General features: G+C 36.9%; 1 long non-coding RNA gene across 3 annotated transcripts in view; it reads right to left on the bottom strand.

The window, feature by feature from the left end:
* Window positions 1-3,767: 3,767 nt before the first annotated feature.
* The window catches only part of LOC108529395 (uncharacterized), a 69,999-nt gene continuing 63,407 nt past the window's right edge, over window positions 3,768-10,359 (bottom strand). For all 3 annotated transcript variants that reach the window (XR_001885517.1, XR_001885515.1, XR_001885516.1), the window contains one exon: window positions 3,768-4,248. This is a non-coding gene — a long non-coding RNA (uncharacterized LOC108529395). The remainder of the gene's footprint in view (window positions 4,249-10,359) is intronic.

Raw genomic sequence — 10,359 nt, forward strand, 5'->3', positions numbered from 1 at the left:
TCTACAGACACTCAGCAGGAGAAAATGAAACATCTATAGGGTACTTAATACATGACAAGCACTGTGCTAGGCACTTTATGTCTGTTATTTCATGTAATCCCTAACAAAAACCCTGTAGAATATCATTCTCCCACAAGCCATGAGATTTTCCTGTTTTTATAAACAGAGACAGAGACTAAATAACTTTGCTAGAATCACACAGACAGTAAGTGGAGAAATAAAATTTTGTACCCAGTTCTGCATGACCTGAAATTCCACCATTATATCCAACCAGGACTTCTAGGAGAACTGGGTGAACCCCAAAAACCCATCAGATTAATGAGTCTTCCATTTCTTTATAATCAGTCAAAGAGGAGAAATCAACAGTGACCATGGTCTTCAAAACAGATGAGATGAAGAACAGCTTCTGTGAGACTATAAAAGCAGCTTGAATCCTTTAGAAATAGACAGATTTATAAGTCTACTGTTAGGACAAAGTAAGCTGAAAATTCCTCAACTCCGGTTTTCTTCACCCAGCTCCCAATCCCACATATACATATGGGGACTATCCTTCTATTAGGATAGAAATAGAAAACTTTCCTTCGTGGCAGTTGTGTCTTTGTTAATTAAGATGATAAGCCTTTATAATAAAAATCAAGCCAAGAAAGAATGTGTATTTACATAGCAGGGTCAACTACACCATTTTTGCAAGGAAGTTATATTCGCAGAAAGAATGTGCATCCCTCACGTAAACCAGCAGTCTTCAGCAGAAACAAAATTAATTCCTGTATTGACAAAGTATGTTTACCTTTTTGTGTTTTAGGAAGGATCGCTGCCATGGAATAACTGAAAGTGAAAAATCAGATGCATTTTACTCTTTACCCCCGTCCAATAAAATAGAATTCAAACTACCCCAGCACTTGGAATCAACAAAAGACTAATCCGAGGAAGATCCCATGATATCTCATACAATGTGGTCAAGAAAGGAGGGGCTGCCATACTGGTTTCATTTGAATGAAGTCAATTTATGTGAAGAATAACAGGAGGTGGAAGGTTGTAAAGAAAATAGAACTATAAGAAGAAATTAATGATGAGAAAAAGAGACAATTCAGGGGCAAATCTTTGTGTTCTCTAGAAGGATGACTATGCTCTTGAAGAGATGGGCAATCACTCATCGTGACAAGAAGGACATCAGGTAGCAGCTAGTTTGGCAGATTTGCTGGAGAAAGAATGTGGAAAGCCTCTTCTGGTTGTCTCTATTTTCTCAGTAAGCTATTAGCTGAGAATAAGGAAGTGGGTATTGAAGAGCTGAGGAAAGAGGAGGACGTGTTGCATAGTTTCTGAGAAAGTTGACTATATAACAATTATCCATATGTTCCTAAAAACATAGCTAAAATAGACAAAACTTTAATGGGAGTTTGACACCTCCAAAATCATTATCAGGATGTATTGGCACATGGCTCTCAGAAACTTCTGGACCAAGCAGACAAAAATAGAGAAGGTAAGGAAGTTTTGAGGAGTGTGATTAATAAGTTTGAGCTAATAGAGATCTAGTCTCCTATATAACCCCTCTTTCCAAAAAAAAAAAAAAGAAATAGTAATAATGTACCTTAAGTCAACTACATGATGTCTCAATGAGGCCCAAAGTTATTATCATACATATTGTTCTCTAACCCATTCTAAAAAACGTACAAGTCAATAAGCTCTTCCTATCAAAAAAAAAATAAGTTAAGAAACTAAAAAAAGAATTCACTCACAAATAACCTGTGGATTAAGGAGAAAATAACAATATACTGTACAAAATATTTAGAACTGCATGATTATGAAAGTGGTATTTATCAAAAAATAGAGAATATAGAAAAAAAAGCAAGAAACGCACAAAGTCATGTAAAGAAATTAAATCTTAATTGTACCATCCAAAACTAATCAATTAACATGTGTTGTGTAATCTTTCAGGCTATCTACACTACTGCAAGGCAAGTTCCTTCATTCTTAGGAATGTGTTTGCCAGGCTGAACATTCAGGTCTAGTGGATAAAGTGCTTTACACAGAGCGTCCTCCAAAACACAGGTAAGTTTTTTCCTAAGCAGAATTTCGTGAAGCAAAAGATTTTTTATTTCACTACTTAACGAAGTATAATAGTTTTAATTAAAATTTCTATTTAAGGTCATGCTTACAATGAACATTCTTTCTATTTACAAAATTTTTTATTCTTCTTAAGTTCAGTATGGCCTAAGATGTGAGATGTGTTTCTAACTTGATTGATTAGCATGCCAATTTATTTTCAAAAACATTCCCCAGTTATCACATATTAAAGAATCACTCTTTTCCTCTAAGGACCCAAAGGATTGTGTTTTCTAATCTATCTGTGTTTAAATTAACCCTTGCTGCATAAGAAAACACCACAAAGCCCAGTGACCCAAACACTGAGAATTCAGTCTTACTTGGGAGCCTGAAAGTCAGAGTGCTTTCTGGTAACTGTGAGCTCAATCACATACCTACAGCTAGCTTCAAAGTGGGTGGAAAACTCTAGGATCTTGGGTGAGTTCTTTCATGTACTGGGGGTCAGATGACCCTAGAATAGCCTAGGATGGCTTTGGTTGGAACCAAAGAGAAGAAAGACAGCAAGGATACAAAAGGATAAGTCCTAATGTGTTAAGAATCCCTCAAGTCTATGTTGTATCATACTGACTCACTTCTTCTTGGACCAAGCAAGACACATGACTGAGCCAAGTCAGGATGGAAGGGGACTGCTAAGTTATAGTGCAAAATACAATGGAATACAGGGAGGCCATCAACATAAGTCATTGGTAAAATTAGTCTACCATGATCTGTGTTCAGGGATGAAAGCTCTATAAAGGAGTTTAATATAAGGTAGAAATAGTCAACCTAGCAGAAAAAATTTTTTAAATCTTATTCCTGTGAAATTTATGAAGTAGATTTTATTGTGAATGCTGTATCTTTTTTATTCTACTTTTCAACTATTTAATGACTCTTCTCATTTATGTATTTCTTTTTCAATCAAACAAATATTATTTGATTTGGCCATTTTATACTTTTCATCTATGTAATGACGTGGTCTGAAAATAACAGTACCTATTCTCACGTTTTCTACTACTTATGGTTTTGTGTCTAATTCAATGTGCTATAACTTATAAAACAATTTCTTGGCCGGGCGCGGTGGCTCAAGCCTGTAATCCCAGCACTTTGGGAGGCCGAGGCGTGGAGCACGCGGAGGTCCAGGAGATCGAGACCCTCCTGGCTAACCGGTGAAACCCGTCTCTACTAAAAATACAAAAAACTAGCGCGGGCGCGCGGTGCGCGGGCCGCCCTGTAGTCCCAAGCTACTCGGAGGCTGAAGGCCAGGAAATGGCGTAACCCGGGAGGCGGAGCTTGCGCAACCACAAAAAACACCACAACAAGGGGTTGAGCCGAGATCGCGCCACTGCACTCCAGCCTAGGCGACACAGCGAGCACTCCGTCTCAAGAAAAAAAAAAAAAAAAGAAACAATTTCTTGTTTCGAAAAATAGGATTGTAGATGTTTTCTAAGTTTTTTAAAAATGTAATATACAGATGTTAGCTATTAATTAAAGATTGATTTGCTTATAAAATAAAGATAGCTTTTCATAATCTAGAATGAAGTTGCATTTTATAAAACTTGATATTGATCAAGATGATCAAAAGTCTCCCTTGGATATGAAAATGAAAACTATGTTAATAAGATTCTTATTGATGAATTCCTGAAAAAAATTCAGTAGCACTACTTAATTATTTTGTGGTATTTGGCTTTATTCACTCATATTTAATATTTTAATATTTTGTCTATATTTATAAGCGAAATATCTCTGTAATATGGTGTATGTGTGGAGAAAACTACAGAAGTTTTGCTGTCGAGTTGGATTGGGAAGACATCTATGTCCCCAAGGAGCTTAAATAATATATAAATTATCTGTTTCTGTAAAATTTGATGGATATCACGTGTCACACCTCTTCAGCTTGGTTTTCATTATCAGAAGCCCAATCTAAACTAGATAAAGCACAAACACATAATACATACATTTGTGTTGGCTTACAGAACTGACAAGTCCAAAATTACATAATTGACTTTGAACTCTTCTGGCTTCAAGTGCTCGAATGTAGTCTTGCAGCCTCTATACCATTCTTCACTACTCAGCTCTGCCTTCTTTTGTTATTACTTTATTCTTAGGCAGACGTACTTCATGTAGTAGAAAAAAACATGGTCAAGAGAAGCTCCAGGCTTCTGATACCTACAGAGAAAAAAAAAAAAATGACCCTTTCTCACTCCACGTCTATACATGTAGTAATAACCTTGGCTGAACTTGTTTGAATGACAACAATCACCTGGGCCATCCTGGAAAAGGAGGTGAAGAAATAGGATTGAATGCACCCAAGTCACAAACCTACCTGTGGACAGGACGTTTAGTGCATTGTGAAACCTTCTTAACAAGTCATCTTCTACACTGTCCTTGGTGAAAATTTTACTTTCCACCCTATCAATGATTATATCTGTATTGTAAGTATTCCTTGTTTTATCCTAGGCCGTTGGATTTTTTTAGAAGAAAAAAAATGAACTGTGTAATTAGGGAAGAACAAATTACTATAGTAAAAGTAATATGAAAAACTAAGAAGTTAGAATACATAAACAGAGAGAGGATAATCAAACACATTTTAATCTAATAATTGTTAGCATCCTCGTTACTCAGCTAATTCTATTAAATCTCATATCTATAAAGCATTATGAATATTTTATATTAGACTATTATATTTTGTATTATCCTCAAGAATAATCAGAATACTAGAAAATGTATTTCACTTCATAATTGTTTACACCATGAAAATTCATATGAATATGTATTCAACAAAATAAAGTTACAGACTTAGAATATAACTTTGTGATTTCCTAACCTGCAATAATCATTTAAGCCCAACAATAGGAAAAAGAAATCTTTCGATGTTGCTATTTTCTTTTGTAAAATAAATAAATAAATATGTCAATAGTGCACATGTAACTATCTTAAGTACAGTAACTTCAAAACTATATAGTCTATGAATTTGTGCTTGTGTCTTGGCAATCCAATTTTAACATATTTCTACATAACTGAGTTTATCCTAAATCTAATATTCTATAGTTTCCTATCCTTGATAAGAATTCCCCAATAAATATTCATTTTCAAATACAGCAATTGTTTTGTTTTGTTTTGTTTTTTAACATAAACTGAATGTTGGAAATAGTCTCAAGAGAAACTAGCTCCATGGTCACTTAATTAATTTTAATTGGTCAGGGATTCAGGACTAATTACTAGTACTTTTAATAACCTTTGAATTTCTATATTTCAGCACTTTTCTCATGATTACTTGGTAACTAGCTCAGATTCTTAATGTTTTTTCGCTACTTGAAATATTTTCCACTGCTCATCCTCTTTGCCTAGCTGACTCTTTAGCTTTCAGGGCTCAGCTTAGACATCACAACTCAGGAGATCATTTCTCAAACTGCTCATTCAGATGTATATCTCCCTGGTATATTTCATAATTGAACTCTGTAATATTTCTTCACATTTGTATCAGTGTTTATAATTTTATATCAACTACAAAGTAACCTCCTTGAGAACAGGTATTTTATCATTTTTCTTCACACTTTATTAGTAACATCTAGAATAGTGAGGAATACATAGGAAATAATAAGTATTTACTAAATTTGTTAAACAAACTGACTTAGATTCTTGGTGCCATAGTTAATAACAATGTATTGTATGCTTGAAAATTGCTAAGAGGGTAGACTTTAAGTGTTCTCACCATACACATGAAAATAAATACGTGAAGTAATGCATATGTTAATTAGCTTGATTTAGCCATTCTCCAATGTATAATTACTTCAAAACTTCCTGTTGTCCACTATAAATATATAGGGCTTACGTTTTTCAATTTGAAAAAATAAATACATATTTTATTAATGTTTCTATTCTCCATGATGTGAGCTCAATGAGAACAGAAGATTTTCTTGTCACTACAACTTGCCAGTTCCACACCCAGCTTCTAGCAGAAAGCAGGTACTTAATACACATTTGCTAAATGAAGAATGGAAAACACCAGCAAAAAAAAAAATTCAATTCTGAGATGGTGACAATGGAGAAAGTTTCAATACGCAGACCTCAAATGGACGATGAGCATAGCAGACAACAATGTGGCCTGCAATGAAGTTTGGGTCAACCACAGGGAAGAGAAGAGATGACATTTCAACTTGACTGGAGCTGAAATGCACAAGTTTTTGGAAGTCCCTGAATGATAAAGTCTGCATTTTTTGCCCTTTTTAATGGCAAAACCAGTTACTTTTGCACCAACTTAATATAAAGGTGCTAGGAAAGTATACAAAATTTCTGGTAACCCTCTTTGTACTTAATTAATTACCTGAAGAAATCCATTTAAAATAAATTGATTGTATTTGAATTGACTTCATGGAATTCCGCTCATTTTTACACTGTTATATAGTGACAAACATTTCTGAAAAGATCTCAAGGTTTTGTAGATAGAGACCAGCAAAGCAAAGACCAGCTCAGTCTCTTACTGAGCAATCCAAACTGACTGCCAAATAGACGATGCCCAATTTGGACCAAGTATTCAACCTCAGTCCGAGTGTCTATGGCCAAGGGAGCAAAGTGACATATCATTAAACTGCCTACTAAGTGATAAGACTTGACCTGTGACCGGTGGTGGGTGAGAGAGTTGAGTCTCCAGAGAGAAATGAATTGGGTAGATACCATCTAGGTAAACCAACTTTAACTCACTACTTTATTTCCTGACATCTTAAGCTTCAACTCTTCATGAAGGAATACCAAAAGCAGTTAAGGAATGTCCCCTGAAATTTCCCTAGAAGGTATCCAGAAGCTATATGGACCACACCAAGCAAATTTGGGGAAGTGGCCCAGATATTTACTTGCCCAACTTATTTTGGTCTCTAGCCATACTCCATAACTATGCTTTCCTTATGCTGAAGTATTAAAAAAAACTATCTAAGGGCCCTTTTTTTGATGTCTGAAAACTACCTATGTTAATTCCCAGTGAACTCTTGCCAAATATGCCAGATATGGGGATTAATATTATTTGCATTGACTTTTGTGTTTAGAGTTGTAGTGTTTTATCCTGCTTTACAACCAAAATACCTCTACACTAAGCCTTCCTTTATTTAGAGGGAATCATTTAGAAGGATAGAAATTCAAATCAGAAGCCACAGAGATTTAGAATCCAGAAATCGAAAAGTAAATGCCTGCATTGGCCATGACTCTCACATCACTTTGGAACAACTCCTCAAATAACGTTTTTCTGGAAATACTGCAAGAGAGAGACATAAGTGCATAGACTTTATTTATGGTTTAACATCAGTTAGAAGAGACAGATTGCAGAGACTTCTTCATGTCTAGTCCTTTAGGTTTAATTTGGTCACTCTGAGACAATTTTAGCACAGACAACAGCAAGTTGGCCACACCCATATTTGTGTATTTGTGTCAAAGCTTAATTTTTGAGTCATGTGAAACAAGAAAAAATCTCACCCTGACTCCCCCAACTCCTACCACAATTCTAGACAATTGTTCATCTCTACAACCCAATCAGTTATCCCAGAGCCTGATTCGAATACTTGAGTCTGCAATCAAGCCAGAATTTCCTTTCCCATTCTACCACTACTTATTGCCACGAATACGTTGTCTAAAACATTGGATTTTTAAAAAGGCAAAATGTTCTTAAAAACTGGAAAGTAGGCTTTCCCACAAATGCATTATCTGTAACAACATCTTTAGCAATTTTAAATTTAAAAAACTGTTATCACAGAATTCATACAAACTCACTGGAGAAAAATTATAAAATATAAATTGGTAAATTTTTTATGATTCCACTATTCTTTAATGAAGAGATAACTATTCTTATCATTTTAAGTAGATAAACTAATATATGTTTTCTATTTATAAAACATTTTTCTTTTAGAAAAATGGGATAAAGCCTATTTAATAACCTAGTTTCTTGCCTGGTAGTATTTCAGGAGCATACTTTTAGTGGCTAATATTTTGTGATAGGAATGTGTTTTGGGCTGAAATATCTCTCACTCAAAAAGATACACTGAAGTTCTAACCCCTGGTACCTCAGAATGTGACCTGACTTGGAAATAGAGTAGTTACAGATGCAATTAATTAAGATGAGATTGTACTGGACTAAAATGGGCTCTAGTCTAAACAACTGATGTCCTCATGACAAGATGGCCACCTGAAGACAGAGGCGCATGGGGAAAGCCATGAAATAATGAAGGCTGAGTGGAGAGAGGCTGCCACAAGCCAAGGAATGCCAAAAACCGCCAGCAATCCACTAGAAGTTCTGAGGCTGCAAGAAAGGATTTCCCTACAGGTTTCTCAGAATTTCCCCTATGCATTTAACACTATGAGTGTGAATTCAAGAACTATGAGAGACTAAATTCCTATTATTTATGCCACCCAGTTGTAGCAAATTGTTGTTAGCACAAACCTAGAAAACTTTGCTACTGTGGTAAAACACTTAAAACAATAATGACAGTAAAAAGTCCCACAAAACAGGTGTGTATATACAACAATATACAGAAGAGTTCTTCAATTCCGCAAAAGGATTAGTTTAAAATCCATACAGTAGCACGAGAGCTCCATTTAATTCTAAGCTTTAACTTAGTAAGTATTATAATAAATTACAGAGGCTATTGTGAGAAGTTCATACCCAAGAAAAATTTTTAAAGAAGCAAGTTATGTTTACCAGTCAGGATCCAGTCAGAAGACAGAAACTCCATCAGGAATTTGAAAAGGGAAAATGGAAAGAATATCTAAGAGGTTGCAAGGGATACAGAAGGAGAAGCCACAGACCAGCAAATCTTCCCAGGGCCGAGAGAATGGTGAACAAGGAAGAAACTTAGAAATATTGAAGAGGGGCTGGGCGAGGTGGATCAGGCCTGTAATCCTAGCACTTTGGGAGTCCGAGGCGGAAAGATTGCGAGTTCAAGACCAGCCTGGCCAACATAATGAAATCTGCATCTCTACTAAAAATACAAAAAAAAAAAAAAAAAAAAAAAAAAAAATTAGCCAGGCATGGTGGTGTGCGCCTGTAATCCCAGCTACTCAGGAGGCTAAGACAGGAGAATTGCATGAACCTGGGAGGTGGAGGTTTCAGTGAGCCGAGATTGTGCCACTGCACTCCAGCCTAGCAGTGCAAGACTCTGTCTCAAAAAAAAAAAAAGAAAAGAAAAGAAAAAGTAAAGAAAAGAAAAAAGAAGAAAAGAAATGTCAAGGAGGCTGCAAGGCTGAGATTTAAATCTTGGAGGAGATGGCATGAGTGCCACATGCTGCCACCACTTGGTGATGGAGAAACTTAATGGAACCACTCATGGTGGAACCATGAGAATATCTTGTCGTTTTAGTGACCAAGAACCTTGGTGGAGGATGCTGCTCGTGAAGCACAGAAGCAGTTAACTGCAGTGGTGATGAACATATGTGCCAGGGGATGTCTTGAGTAAACCACAGGAGGGCATTGCAGCTAAGAGGTGTGCTGCTGTGTCCCCTTCATGCCCACATTCTTAATGTTCGATGGGAAACAGAACACGGAAGCCAAAAAATCCCTCCCTCCTCTTCCAGCGCTACAATGTCTTCTCAAGAGAGCCTAACCTCAAGCCAGCTGAGGCAGGCACCTGCAATCTTCAGGATCTAATTGCAACATCACAAAGCAAGGCAAACAAGGGTGAGTTGGGAGCTGAGAGGCAATAAATTAATAACTGACATAGTCTCCTCCTTTTTATCTGCCGTATCTACATATCTGTATCGACATCAATGATATTACAGCCACCCCCGCTTCTACGTCTTGATTCCCAGACCCAGGTCTTATGACTATGGGGGAGAAAACATCCCGTAGTGCTGATTCAAAGAATATACTGTGTCCTGTAAGATAAAAGCCCCTCCTCTCAAGGTGTAGTCTTCTAAGTAGCATTGTCACTGAGACCTCAGGAAGCCATTCCACCTTTCCAGTAGACCAGTTGATAGTGGATGTCTGAAGACCAGTGAATTCCCTGGGCATGAGGCACTGCTGCACTTCCTTCACTATGAATGAGTTCCTTGATCAGAGGCGTGGTGGCTCAGGCCTGTAATCCCAGTACTCTGGGAGGCCGAGGCAGGCGGATTACATGAGGTCAGGAGCTGGTGACCAGCCTGGCCAACATGGTAAAACCCCGTGTCTACTAAAAATACAAAATTAGCCGGGTGTGGAGGCACGCACCTGTAATCCCAGCTACTCAGGAGGCTGAGGCAGGAGAATCGCTTGAACCCGGGAGACAGAGGCTGGAGTGAGCCAAGATTGCGCCACTG

This window comes from Rhinopithecus bieti, unplaced genomic scaffold (genome assembly GCF_001698545.2).
Source record: "Rhinopithecus bieti isolate Rb0 unplaced genomic scaffold, ASM169854v2 scaffold_6712, whole genome shotgun sequence".
In the NCBI taxonomy this organism is placed as follows: Eukaryota; Metazoa; Chordata; class Mammalia; order Primates; family Cercopithecidae; genus Rhinopithecus; species Rhinopithecus bieti.